Here is a 14,204-nt window from a genome sequence, read left to right as displayed (position 1 = left end):
CCGTCGATGCCGGGGCCTAAGACCTTGTGTGGAGTCGGGGCCGGAACCTGAGGATTCCTCTCCAGTGCTGACATGGATCTTGGGGTACTTCTGGAGTCTCCCCAGGGGAGTCAGTCCTCGTCTCGAATGCGGGCATGCACTTGCGCTTTCCTCCAGAGCGGTAGCAGCAGTGTCACGCAGTCCGCCGCGTGGATCAAAGGATCTATGGTTTTCCCTCGAGTCTTTCCCACGAGGCTTTCCCACGAGGCTTTCCCACAGGGCTGTCCCACATGCACACGTGGTGGGAGTCGATCCTCGGCTTGAACGTCAAGGCAGTGCAGGGAAAACAGGTTCCTCTGGAATGGACTGACACATCTGGGGGACTCTTGGAATGGTGGCATGACCCTGGAGTTCCTCTCGTCTTTCCTGTGGAGATCGCCTCCTCTTGAGATGCGACGGGAATGCCGGGAATTCTTTCCCTACGAAACAGGGAAAGGATCCCTCATCTCGAGCTAGGAGGCGGAAACGGGGCTCCCCTGGATGTGTGCCGGACACCACGTGCTTCCTCTCGAATGGAGACGGGTATGTCGGGGAACTTCTTGAGTTGCAGCAAGGGTGTGAAGGACCCTTTGGAAGTTCCAGTGGTTAGATGTGATTGGCCTCGAGAAGCCTCAGCGGAAATGGGCCTCATCTCGCCTGGAGGGCAAAACCTCCTGGATTTTCTCGAGTTGCGGCAGGTGCTCTCGACTTACGACGGGGACCTCAGGGACCCGCTCTGGTGGCCTCAGGAAAGGCCAGTCCCCATGCGAGTTCCTCGGGGGCCTCTCGGGATTCCTCTCCCGTCGATGCCGGGGCCTAAGACCTTGTGTGGAGTCGGGGCCGGAACCTGAGGATTCCTCTCCAGTGCTGACATGGATCTTGGGGTACTTCTGGAGTCTCCCCAGGGGAGTCAGTCCTCGTCTCGAATGCGGGCATGCACTTGCGCTTTCCTCCAGAGCGGTAGCAGCAGTGTCACGCAGTCCGCCGCGTGGATCAAAGGATCTATGGTTTTCCCTCGAGTCTTTCCCACGAGGCTTTCCCACGAGGCTTTCCCACAGGGCTGTCCCACATGCACACGTGGTGGGAGTCGATCCTCGGCTTGAACGTCAAGGCAGTGCAGGGAAAACAGGTTCCTCTGGAATGGACTGACACATCTGGGGGACTCTTGGAATGGTGGCATGACTCTGGAGTTCCTCTCGCCTTTCCTGTGGAGAGCGCCTCCTCTTGAGATGCGACGGGAATGCCGGGAATTCTTTCCTTACGAAACAGGGAAAGGATCCCTCATCTCGAGCTAGGAGGCGGAAACGGGGCTCCCCTGGATGTGTGCCGGACACCACGTGCTTCCTCTCGAATGGAGACGGGTATGTCGGGGAACTTCTTGAGTTACAGCAAGGGTGTGAAGGACCCTTTGGAAGTTCCAGTGGTTAGATGTGATTGGCCTCGAGAAGCCTCAGCGGAAATGGGCCTCATCTCGCCTGGAGGGCAAAACCTCCTGGATTTTCTCGAGTTGCGGCAGGTGCTCTCGACTTACGACGGGGACCTCAGGGACCCGCTTGGTGGCCTCAGGAAAGGCCAGTCCCCATGCGAGTTCCTCGGGGGCCCCTCGGGATTCCTCTCCCGTCGATGCCGGGGCCTAAGACCTTGTGTGGAGTCGGGGCCGGAACCTGAGGATTCCTCTCCAGTACTGACATGGATCTTGGGGTACTTCTGGAGTCTCCCCAGGGGAGTCAGTCCTCGTCTCGAATGCGGGCATGCACTTGCGCTTTCCTCCAGAGCGGTAGCAGCAGTGTCACGCAGTCCGCCGCGTGGATCAAAGGATCTATGGTTTTCCCTCGAGTCTTTCCCACGAGGCTTTCCCACGAGGCTTTCCCACAGGGCTGTCCCACGTGCACACGTGGTGGGAGTCGATCCTCGGCTTGAACGTCAAGGCAGTGCAGGGAAAACAGGTTCCTCTGGAATGGACTTACACATCTGGGGGACTCTTGGAATGGTGGCATGACTCTGGAGTTCCTCTCGCCTTTCCTGTGGAGAGCGCCTCCTCTTGAGATGCGACGAGAACGCCGGGAATTCTTTCCCTACGAAACAGGGAAAGGATCCTTCATCTCGAGCTAGAAGGCGGAAACGGGGCTCCCCTGGATGTGTGCGGGACACCACGTGCTTCCTCTCGAGGGCAGACGGGTATGTCGGGGAACTTCTTGAGTTGCAGCAAGGGTGTGAAGGACCCTTTGGAAGTTCCAGTGGTTAGATGTGATTGGCCTCGAGAAGCCTCAGCGGAAATGGACCTCATCTCGCCTGGAGGGCAAAACCTCCTGGATTTTCTCGAGTTGCGGCAGGTGCTCTCGACTTACGACGGGGACCTCAGGGACCCGCTCTGGTGGCCTCAGGAAAGGCCAGTCCCCATGCGAGTTCCTCGGGGGCCTCTCGGGATTCCTCTCCCGTCGATGCCGGGGCCTAAGACCTTGTGTGGAGTCGGGGCCGGAACCTGAGGATTCCTCTCCAGTGCTGACATGGATCTTGGGGTACTTCTGGAGTCTCCCCAGGGGAGTCAGTCCTCGTCTCGAATGCGGGCATGCACTTGCGCTTTCCTCCAGAGCGGTAGCAGCAGTGTCACGCAGTCCGCCGCGTGGATCAAAGGATCTATGGTTTTCCCTCGAGTCTTTCCCACGAGGCTTTCCCACAGGGCTGTCCCACGTGCACACGTGGTGGGAGTCGATCCTCGGCTTGAACGTCAAGGCAGTGCAGGGAAAACAGGTTCCTCTGGAATGGACTTACACATCTGGGGGACTCTTGGAATGGTGGCATGACTCTGGAGTTCCTCTCGCCTTTCCTGTGGAGAGCGCCTCCTCTTGAGATGCGACGGGAACGCCGGGAATTCTTTCCCTACGAAACAGGGAAAGGATCCCTCATCTCGAGCTAGGAGGCGGAAACGGGGCTCCCCTGGATGTGTGCGGGACCCCACGTGCTTCCTCTCGAGTGGAGACGGGTATGTCGGGGAACTTCTTGAGTTGCAGCAATGGTGTGAAGGACCCTTTGGAAGTTCCAGTGGTTAGATGTGATTGGCCTCGAGAAGCCTCAGCGGAAATGGGCCTCATCTCGCCTGGAGGGCAAAACCTCCTGGATTTTCTCGAGTTGCGGCAGGTGCTCTCGACTTACGACGGGGACCTCAGGGAACCGCTCTTGTGGCCTCAGGAAAGGCCAGTCCCCATGCGAGTTCCTCGGGGGCGTCTCGGGATACCTCTCCCTTCGATGCCGGGGCCTAAGACCTTGTGTGGAGTCGGTGCCGGAACCTGAGGATTCCTCTCCAGTGCTGACGTGGATCTTGGGGTACTTCTGGAGTCTCCCCAGGGGAGTCAGTCCTCGTCTCGAATGCGGGCATGCACTTGCGCTTTCCTCCAGAGCGGTAGCAGCAGTGTCACGCAGTCCGCCGCGTGGATCAAAGGATCTATGGTTTTCCCTCGAGTCTTTCCCACGAGGCTTTCCCACGAGGCTTTCCCACAGGGCTGTCCCACGTGCACACGTGGTGGGAGTCGATCCTCGGCTTGAACGTCAAGGCAGTGCAGGGAAAACAGGTTCCTCTGGAATGGACTTACACATCTGGGGGACTCTTGGAATGGTGGCATGACTCTGGAGTTCCTCTCGCCTTTCCTGTGGAGAGCGCCTCCTCTTGAGATGCGACGAGAACGCCGGGAATTCTTTCCCTACGAAACAGGGAAAGGATCCTTCATCTCGAGCTAGAAGGCGGAAACGGGGCTCCCCTGGATGTGTGCGGGACACCACGTGCTTCCTCTCGAGGGCAGACGGGTATGTCGGGGAACTTCTTGAGTTGCAGCAAGGGTGTGAAGGACCCTTTGGAAGTTCCAGTGGTTAGATGTGATTGGCCTCGAGAAGCCTCAGCGGAAATGGACCTCATCTCGCCTGGAGGGCAAAACCTCCTGGATTTTCTCGAGTTGCGGCAGGTGCTCTCGACTTACGACGGGGACCTCAGGGACCCGCTCTGGTGGCCTCAGGAAAGGCCAGTCCCCATGCGAGTTCCTCGGGGGCCTCTCGGGATTCCTCTCCCGTCGATGCCGGGGCCTAAGACCTTGTGTGGAGTCGGGGCCGGAACCTGAGGATTCCTCTCCAGTGCTGACATGGATCTTGGGGTACTTCTGGAGTCTCCCCAGGGGAGTCAGTCCTCGTCTCGAATGCGGGCATGCACTTGCGCTTTCCTCCAGAGCGGTAGCAGCAGTGTCACGCAGTCCGCCGCGTGGATCAAAGGATCTATGGTTTTCCCTCGAGTCTTTCCCACGAGGCTTTCCCACAGGGCTGTCCCACGTGCACACGTGGTGGGAGTCGATCCTCGGCTTGAACGTCAAGGCAGTGCAGGGAAAACAGGTTCCTCTGGAATGGACTTACACATCTGGGGGACTCTTGGAATGGTGGCATGACTCTGGAGTTCCTCTCGCCTTTCCTGTGGAGAGCGCCTCCTCTTGAGATGCGACGGGAACGCCGGGAATTCTTTCCCTACGAAACAGGGAAAGGATCCCTCATCTCGAGCTAGGAGGCGGAAACGGGGCTCCCCTGGATGTGTGCGGGACCCCACGTGCTTCCTCTCGAGTGGAGACGGGTATGTCGGGGAACTTCTTGAGTTGCAGCAATGGTGTGAAGGACCCTTTGGAAGTTCCAGTGGTTAGATGTGATTGGCCTCGAGAAGCCTCAGCGGAAATGGGCCTCATCTCGCCTGGAGGGCAAAACCTCCTGGATTTTCTCGAGTTGCGGCAGGTGCTCTCGACTTACGACGGGGACCTCAGGGAACCGCTCTGGTGGCCTCAGGAAAGGCCAGTCCCCATGCGAGTTCCTCGGGGGCGTCTCGGGATACCTCTCCCTTCGATGCCGGGGCCTAAGACCTTGTGTGGAGTCGGTGCCGGAACCTGAGGATTCCTCTCCAGTGCTGACGTGGATCTTGGGGTACTTCTGGAGTCTCCCCAGGGGAGTCAGTCCTCGTCTCGAATGCGGGCATGCACTTGCGCTTTCCTCCAGAGCGGTAGCAGCAGTGTCACGCAGTCCGCCGCGTGGATCAAAGGATCTATGGTTTTCCCTCGAGTCTTTCCCACGAGGCTTTCCCACGAGGCTTTCCCACAGGGCTGTCCCACGTGCACACGTGGTGGGAGTCGATCCTCGGCTTGAACGTCAAGGCAGTGCAGGGAAAACAGGTTCCTCTGGAATGGACTTACACATCTGGGGGACTCTTGGAATGGTGGCATGACTCTGGAGTTCCTCTCGCCTTTCCTGTGGAGAGCGCCTCCTCTTGAGATGCGACGAGAACGCCGGGAATTCTTTCCCTACGAAACAGGGAAAGGATCCTTCATCTCGAGCTAGAAGGCGGAAACGGGGCTCCCCTGGATGTGTGCGGGACACCACGTGCTTCCTCTCGAGGGCAGACGGGTATGTCGGGGAACTTCTTGAGTTGCAGCAAGGGTGTGAAGGACCCTTTGGAAGTTCCAGTGGTTAGATGTGATTGGCCTCGAGAAGCCTCAGCGGAAATGGACCTCATCTCGCCTGGAGGGCAAAACCTCCTGGATTTTCTCGAGTTGCGGCAGGTGCTCTCGACTTACGACGGGGACCTCAGGGACCCGCTCTGGTGGCCTCAGGAAAGGCCAGTCCCCATGCGAGTTCCTCGGGGGCCTCTCGGGATTCCTCTCCCGTCGATGCCGGGGCCTAAGACCTTGTGTGGAGTCGGGGCCGGAACCTGAGGATTCCTCTCCAGTGCTGACATGGATCTTGGGGTACTTCTGGAGTCTCCCCAGGGGAGTCAGTCCTCGTCTCGAATGCGGGCATGCACTTGCGCTTTCCTCCAGAGCGGTAGCAGCAGTGTCACGCAGTCCGCCGCGTGGATCAAAGGATCTATGGTTTTCCCTCGAGTCTTTCCCACGAGGCTTTCCCACGAGGCTTTCCCACGAGGCTTTCCCACAGGGCTGTCCCACGTGCACACGTGGTGGGAGTCGATCCTCGGCTTGAACGTCAAGGCAGTGCAGGGAAAACAGGTTCCTCTGGAATGGACTTACACATCTGGGGGACTCTTGGAATGGTGGCATGACTCTGGAGTTCCTCTCGCCTTTCCTGTGGAGAGCGCCTCCTCTTGAGATGCGACGGGAACGCCGGGAATTCTTTCCCTACGAAACAGGGAAAGGATCCCTCATCTCGAGCTAGGAGGCGGAAACGGGGCTCCCCTGGATGTGTGCGGGACCCCACGTGCTTCCTCTCGAGTGCAGACGGGTATGTCGGGGAACTTCTTGAGTTGCAGCAATGGTGTGAAGGACCCTTTGGAAGTTCCAGTGGTTAGATGTGATTGGCCTCGAGAAGCCTCAGCGGAAATGGGCCTCATCTCGCCTGGAGGGCAAAACCTCCTGGATTTTCTCGAGTTGCGGCAGGTGCTCTCGACTTACGACGGGGACCTCAGGGAACCGCTCTGGTGGCCTCAGGAAAGGCCAGTCCCCATGCGAGTTCCTCGGGGGCCTCTCGGGATACCTCTCCCTTCGATGCCGGGGCCTAAGACCTTGTGTGGAGTCGGTGCCGGAACCTGAGGATTCCTCTCCAGTGCTGACGTGGATCTTGGGGTACTTCTGGAGTCTCCCCAGGGGAGTCAGTCCTCGTCTCGAATGCGGGCATGCACTTGCGCTTTCCTCCAGAGCGGTAGCAGCAGTGTCACGCAGTCTGCCGCGTGGATCAAAGGATCTATGGTTTTCCCTCGAGTCTTTCCCACGAGGCTTTCCCACGAGGCTTTCCCACAGGGCTGTCCCACGTGCACACGTGGTGGGAGTCGATCCTCGGCTTGAACGTCAAGGCAGTGCAGGGAAAACAGGTTCCTCTGGAATGGACTGACACATCTGGGGGACTCTTGGAATGGTGGCATGACCCTGGAGTTCCTCTCGCCTTTCCTGTGGAGAGCGCCTCCTCTTGAGATGCGACGGGAACGCCGGGAATTCTTTCCCTACGAAACAGGGAAAGGATCCCTCATCTCGAGTTAGGAGGCGGAAACGGGGCTCCCCTGGATGTGTGCGGGACCCCACGTGCTTCCTCTCGAGTGGAGACGGGTATGTCGGGGAACTTCTTGAGTTGCAGCAAGGGTGTGAAGGACCCTTTGGAATGTCCAGTGGTTAGATGTGATTGGCCTCGAGAAGCCTCAGCGGAAATGGGCCTCATCTCGCCTGGAGGGCAAAACCTCCTGGATTTTCACGAGTTGTGGCAGGTGCTCTCGACTTACGACGGGGACCTCAGGGACCCGCTTGGTGGCCTCAGGAAAGGCCAGTCCCCATGCGAGTTCCTCGGGGGCCTCTCGGGATTCCTCTCCCGTCGATGCCGGGGCCTAAGACCTTGTGTGGAGTCGGGGCCGGAACCTGAGGATTCCTCTCCAGTGCTGACATGGATCTTGGGGTACTTCTGGAGTCTCCCCAGGGGAATCAGTCCTCGTCTCGAATGCGGGCATGCACTTGCGCTTTCCTCCAGAGCGGTAGCAGCAGTGTCACGCAGTCCGCCGCGTGGATCAAAGGATCTATGGTTTTCCCTCGAGTCTTTCCCACGAGGCTTTCCCACGAGGCTTTCCCACAGGGCTGTCCCACGTGCACACGTGGTGGGAGTCGATCCTCGGCTTGAACGTCAAGGCAGTGCAGGGAAAACAGGTTCCTCTGGAATGGACTGACACATCTGGGGGACTCTTGGAATGGTGTCACGACCCTGGAGTTCCTCTCGCCTTTCCTGTGGAGAGCGCCTCCTCTTGAGATGCGACGGGAATGCCGGGAATTCTTTCCCTACGAAACAGGGAAAGGATCCCTCATCTCGAGCTAGGAGGCGGAAACGGGGCTCCCCTGGATGTGTGCGGGACCCCACGTGCTTCCCCTCGAGTGGAGACGGGTATGTCGGGGAACTTCTTGAGTTGCAGCAAGGGTGTGAAGGACCCTTTGGAAGTTCCAGTGGTTAGATGTGATTGGCCTCGAGAAGCCTCAGCGGAAATGGGCCTCATCTCGCCTGAAGGGCAAAACCTCCTGGATTTTCTCGAGTTGCGGCAGGTGCTCTCGACTTACGACGGGGACCTCAGGGAACCGCTCTGGTGGCCTCAGGAAAGGCCAGTCCCCATGCGAGTTCCTCGGGGGCGTCTCGGGATACCTCTCCCGTCGATGCCGGGGCCTAAGACCTTGTGTGGAGTCGGGGCCGGAACCTGAGGATTCCTCTCCAGTGCTGACATGGATCTTGGGGTACTTCTGGAGTCTCCCCAGGGGAGTCAGTCCTCGTCTCGAATGCGGGCATGCACTTGCGCTTTCCTCAAGAGCGGTAGCAGCAGTGTCACCCAGTCTGCCACGTGGATCAAAGGATCTATGGTTTTCCCTCGAGTCTTTATCACGAGGCTTTCCCATGAGGCTTTCCCACAGGGCTGTCCCACGTGCACACGTGGTGGGAGTCGATCCTCGGCTTGAACGTCAAGGCAGTGCAGGGAAAAAAGGTTCCTCTGGAATGGACTGACACATCTGGGGGACTCTTGGAATGGTGTCACGACCCTGGAGTTCCTCTCGCCTTTCCTGTGGAGAGCGCCTCCTCTTGAGATGCGACGGGAACGCCGGGAATTCTTTCCCTACGAAACAGGGAAAGGATCCCTCATCTCGAGCTAGGAGGCGGAAACGGGGCTCCCCTGGATGTGTGCGGGACCCCACGTGCTTCCTCTCGAGTGGAGACGGGTATGTCGGGGAACTTCTTGAGTTGCAGCAATGGTGTGAAGGACCCTTTGGAAGTTAAAGTGGTTAGATGTGATTGGCCTCGAGAAGCCTCAGCGGAAATGGGCCTCATCTCGCCTGGAGGGCAAAACCTCCTGGATTTTCTCGAGTTGCGGCAGGTGCTCTCGACTTACGACGGGGACCTCAGGGAACCGCTCTGGTGGCCTCAGGAAAGGCCAGTCCCCATGCGAGTTCCTCGGGGGCCTCTCGGGATACCTCTCCCGTCGATGCCGGGGCCTAAGACCTTGTGTGGAGTCGGGGCCGGAACCTGAGGATTCCTCTCCAGTGCTGACATGGATCTTGGGGTACTTCTGGAGTCTCCCCAGGGGAGTCAGTCCTCGTCTCGAATGCGGGCATGCACTTGCGCTTTCCTCCAGAGCAGTAGCAGCAGTGTCACGCAGTCTGCCGCGTGGATCAAAGGATCTATGGTTTTCCCTCGAGTCTTTCTCACGAGGCTTTCCCACGAGGCTTTCCCACAGGGCTGTCCCACGTGCACACGTGGTCGGAGTCGATCCTCGGCTTGAACGTCAAGGCAGTGCAGGGAAAACAGGTTCCTCTGGAATGGACTGACACATCTGGGGGACTCTTGGAATGGTGGTATGACCCTGGAGTTCCTCTCGCCTTTCCTGTGGAGAGCGCCTCCTCTTGAGATGCGACGGGAACGCCGGGAATTCTTTCCCTACGAAACAGGGAAAGGATCCCTCATCTCGAGTTAGAAGGCGGAAACGGGGCTCCCCTGGATGTGTGCGGGACACCACGTGCTTAATCTCGAGTGGAGACGGGTATGTCGGGGAACTTCTTGAGTTGCAGCAAGGGTGTGAAGGACCCTTTGGAAGTTCCAGTTGTTAGATGTGATTGGCCTCGAGAAGCCTCAGCGGAAATGGGCCTAATCTCGCCTGGAGGGCAAAACCTCCTGAATTTTCTCGAGTTGCGGCAGGTGCTCTCGACTTACGACGGGGACCTCAGGGACCCGCTTGGTGGCCTCAGGAAAGGCCAGTCCCCATGCGAGTTCCTCGGGGGCCTCTCGGGATTCCTCTCCCGTCGATGCCGGGGCCTAAGACCTTGTGTGGAGTCGGGGCCGGAACCTGAGGATTCCTCTCCAGTGCTGACATGGATCTTGGGGTACTTCTGGAGTCTCCCCAGGGGAATCAGTCCTCGTCTCGAATGCGGGCATGCACTTGCGCTTTCCTCCAGAGCGGTAGCAGCAGTGTCACGCAGTCCGCCGCGTGGATCAAAGGATCTATGGTTTTCCCTCGAGTCTTTCCCACGAGGCTTTCCCACGAGGCTTTCCCACAGGGCTGTCCCACGTGCACACGTGGTGGGAGTCGATCCTCGGCTTGAACGTCAAGGCAGTGCAGGGAAAACAGGTTCCTCTGGAATGGACTGACACATCTGGGGGACTCTTGGAATGGTGTCACGACCCTGGAGTTCCTCTCGCCTTTCCTGTGGAGAGCGCCTCCTCTTGAGATGCGACGGGAATGCCGGGAATTCTTTCCCTACGAAACAGGGAAAGGATCCCTCATCTCGAGCTAGGAGGCGGAAACGGGGCTCCCCTGGATGTGTGCGGGACCCCACGTGCTTCCCCTCGAGTGGAGACGGGTATGTCGGGGAACTTCTTGAGTTGCAGCAAGGGTGTGAAGGACCCTTTGGAAGTTCCAGTGGTTAGATGTGATTGGCCTCGAGAAGCCTCAGCGGAAATGGGCCTCATCTCGCCTGAAGGGCAAAACCTCCTGGATTTTCTCGAGTTGCGGCAGGTGCTCTCGACTTACGACGGGGACCTCAGGGAACCGCTCTGGTGGCCTCAGGAAAGGCCAGTCCCCATGCGAGTTCCTCGGGGGCGTCTCGGGATACCTCTCCCGTCGATGCCGGGGCCTAAGACCTTGTGTGGAGTCGGGGCCGGAACCTGAGGATTCCTCTCCAGTGCTGACATGGATCTTGGGGTACTTCTGGAGTCTCCCCAGGGGAGTCAGTCCTCGTCTCGAATGCGGGCATGCACTTGCGCTTTCCTCAAGAGCGGTAGCAGCAGTGTCACCCAGTCTGCCACGTGGATCAAAGGATCTATGGTTTTCCCTCGAGTCTTTATCACGAGGCTTTCCCATGAGGCTTTCCCACAGGGCTGTCCCACGTGCACACGTGGTGGGAGTCGATCCTCGGCTTGAACGTCAAGGCAGTGCAGGGAAAAAAGGTTCCTCTGGAATGGACTGACACATCTGGGGGACTCTTGGAATGGTGTCACGACCCTGGAGTTCCTCTCGCCTTTCCTGTGGAGAGCGCCTCCTCTTGAGATGCGACGGGAACGCCGGGAATTCTTTCCCTACGAAACAGGGAAAGGATCCCTCATCTCGAGCTAGGAGGCGGAAACGGGGCTCCCCTGGATGTGTGCGGGACCCCACGTGCTTCCTCTCGAGTGGAGACGGGTATGTCGGGGAACTTCTTGAGTTGCAGCAATGGTGTGAAGGACCCTTTGGAAGTTAAAGTGGTTAGATGTGATTGGCCTCGAGAAGCCTCAGCGGAAATGGGCCTCATCTCGCCTGGAGGGCAAAACCTCCTGGATTTTCTCGAGTTGCGGCAGGTGCTCTCGACTTACGACGGGGACCTCAGGGAACCGCTCTGGTGGCCTCAGGAAAGGCCAGTCCCCATGCGAGTTCCTCGGGGGCCTCTCGGGATACCTCTCCCGTCGATGCCGGGGCCTAAGACCTTGTGTGGAGTCGGGGCCGGAACCTGAGGATTCCTCTCCAGTGCTGACATGGATCTTGGGGTACTTCTGGAGTCTCCCCAGGGGAGTCAGTCCTCGTCTCGAATGCGGGCATGCACTTGCGCTTTCCTCCAGAGCAGTAGCAGCAGTGTCACGCAGTCTGCCGCGTGGATCAAAGGATCTATGGTTTTCCCTCGAGTCTTTCTCACGAGGCTTTCCCACGAGGCTTTCCCACAGGGCTGTCCCACGTGCACACGTGGTCGGAGTCGATCCTCGGCTTGAACGTCAAGGCAGTGCAGGGAAAACAGGTTCCTCTGGAATGGACTGACACATCTGGGGGACTCTTGGAATGGTGGTATGACCCTGGAGTTCCTCTCGCCTTTCCTGTGGAGAGCGCCTCCTCTTGAGATGCGACGGGAACGCCGGGAATTCTTTCCCTACGAAACAGGGAAAGGATCCCTCATCTCGAGTTAGAAGGCGGAAACGGGGCTCCCCTGGATGTGTGCGGGACACCACGTGCTTAATCTCGAGTGGAGACGGGTATGTCGGGGAACTTCTTGAGTTGCAGCAAGGGTGTGAAGGACCCTTTGGAAGTTCCAGTTGTTAGATGTGATTGGCCTCGAGAAGCCTCAGCGGAAATGGGCCTAATCTCGCCTGGAGGGCAAAACCTCCTGAATTTTCTCGAGTTGCGGCAGGTGCTCTCGACTTACGACGGGGACCTCAGGGACCCGCTTGGTGGCCTCAGGAAAGGCCAGTCCCCATGCGAGTTCCTCGGGGGCCTCTCGGGATTCCTCTCCCGTCGATGCCGGGGCCTAAGACCTTGTGTGGAGTCGGGGCCGGAACCTGAGGATTCCTCTCCAGTGCTGACATGGATCTTGGGGTACTTCTGGAGTCTCCCCAGGGGAGTCAGTCCTCGTCTCGAATGCGGGCATGCACTTGCGCTTTCCTCCAGAGCGGTAGCAGCAGTGTCACGCAGTCCGCCGCGTGGATCAAAGGATCTATGGTTTTCCCTCGAGTCTTTCCCACGAGGCTTTCCCACGAGGCTTTCCCACAGGGCTGTCCCACGTGCACACGTGGTGGGAGTCGATCCTCGGCTTGAACGTCAATGCAGTGCAGGGAAAACAGGTTCCTCTGGAATGGACTTACACATCTGGGGGACTCTTGGAATGGTGGCATGACTCTGGAGTTCCTCTCGCCTTTCCTGTGGAGAGCGCCTCCTCTTGAGATGCGACGGGAACGCCGGGAATTCTTTCCCTACGAAACAGGGAAAGGATCCTTCATCTCGAGCTAGGAGGCGGAAACGGGGCTCCCCTGGATGTGTGCGGGACACCACGTGCTTCCTCTCCAGGGCAGACGGGTATGTCGGGAAACTTCTTGAGTTGCAGCAAGGGTGTGAAGGACCCTTTGGAAGTTCCAGTGGTTAGATGAGATTGGCCTCGAGAAGCCTCAGCGGAAATGGGCCTCATCTCGCCTGGAGGGCAAAACCTCCTGGATTTTCTCGAGTTGCGGCAGGTGCTCTCGACTTACGACGGGGACCTCAGGGACCCGCTCTGGTGGCCTCAGGAAAGGCCAGTCCCCATGCGAGTTCCTCGGGGGCCTCTCAGGATTCCTCTCCCGTCGATGCCGGGGCCTAAGACCTTGTGTGGAGTCGGGGCCGGAACCTGAGGATTCCTCTCCAGTGCTGACATGGATCTTGGGGTACTTCTGGAGTCTCCCCAGGGGAGTCAGTCCTCGTCTCGAATGCGGGCATGCACTTGCGCTTTCCTCCAGAGCGGTAGCAGCAGTGTCACGCAGTCCGCCGCGTGGATCAAAGGATCTATGGTTTTCCCTCGAGTCTTTCCCACGAGGCTTTCCCACGAGGCTTTCCCACGAGGCTTTCCCACAGGGCTGTCCCACGTGCACACGTGGTGGGAGTCGATCCTCGGCTTGAACGTCAAGGCAGTGCAGGGAAAACAGGTTCCTCTGGAATGGACTGACACACCTGGGGTCTCTTGGAATGGTGTCACGACCCTGGAGTTCCTCTCGCCTTTCCTGTGGAGAGCGCCTCCTCTTGAGATGCGACGGGAACGCCGGGAATTCTGTCCCTACGAAACAGGGAAAGGATCCCTCATCTCGAGCTAGGAGGCGGAAACGGGGATCGCCTGGATGTGTGCGGGACCCCACGTGCTTCCCTTCGAGTGGAGACGGGTATGTCGGGGAACTTCTTGAGTTGCAGCAATGGTGTGAAGGACCCTTTGGAAGTTCCAGTGGTTAGATGTGATTGGCCTCGAGAAGCCTCAGCGAAAATGGGCCTCATCTCGCCTGGAGGGCAAAACCTCCTGGATTTTCTCGAGTTGCGGCAGGTGCTCTCGACTTACGACGGGGACCTCAGGGAACCGCTTGGTGGCCTCAGGAAAGGCCAGTCCCCATGCGAGTTCCTCGGGGGCGTCTCGGGAATGCTCTCCCGTCGATGCCGGGGCCTAAGACCTTGTGTGGAGTAGGGGCCGGAACCTGAGGATTCCTCTCCAGTGCTGACATGGATCTTTGGGTACTTCTGGAGTCTCCCCAGGGGAGTCAGTCCTCGTCTCGAATGCGGGCATGCACTTGCGCTTTCCTCCAGAGCGGTAGCAGCAGTGTCACGCAGTCCGCCGCGTGGATCAAAGGATCTATGGTTTTCCCTCGAGTCTTTCCCACGAGGCTTTCCCACGAGGCTTTCCCACAGGGCTGTCCCACGTGCACACGTGGTGGGAGTCGATCCTCGGCTTGAA

The sequence above is a fragment of the Ovis canadensis genome, chromosome 22 (genome assembly GCF_042477335.2).
Source record: "Ovis canadensis isolate MfBH-ARS-UI-01 breed Bighorn chromosome 22, ARS-UI_OviCan_v2, whole genome shotgun sequence".
Classification (NCBI taxonomy): domain Eukaryota; kingdom Metazoa; phylum Chordata; class Mammalia; order Artiodactyla; family Bovidae; genus Ovis; species Ovis canadensis.
The sequence above is the reverse complement of the archived record's forward strand: the minus strand, read 5'-3'. Positions refer to the sequence as shown.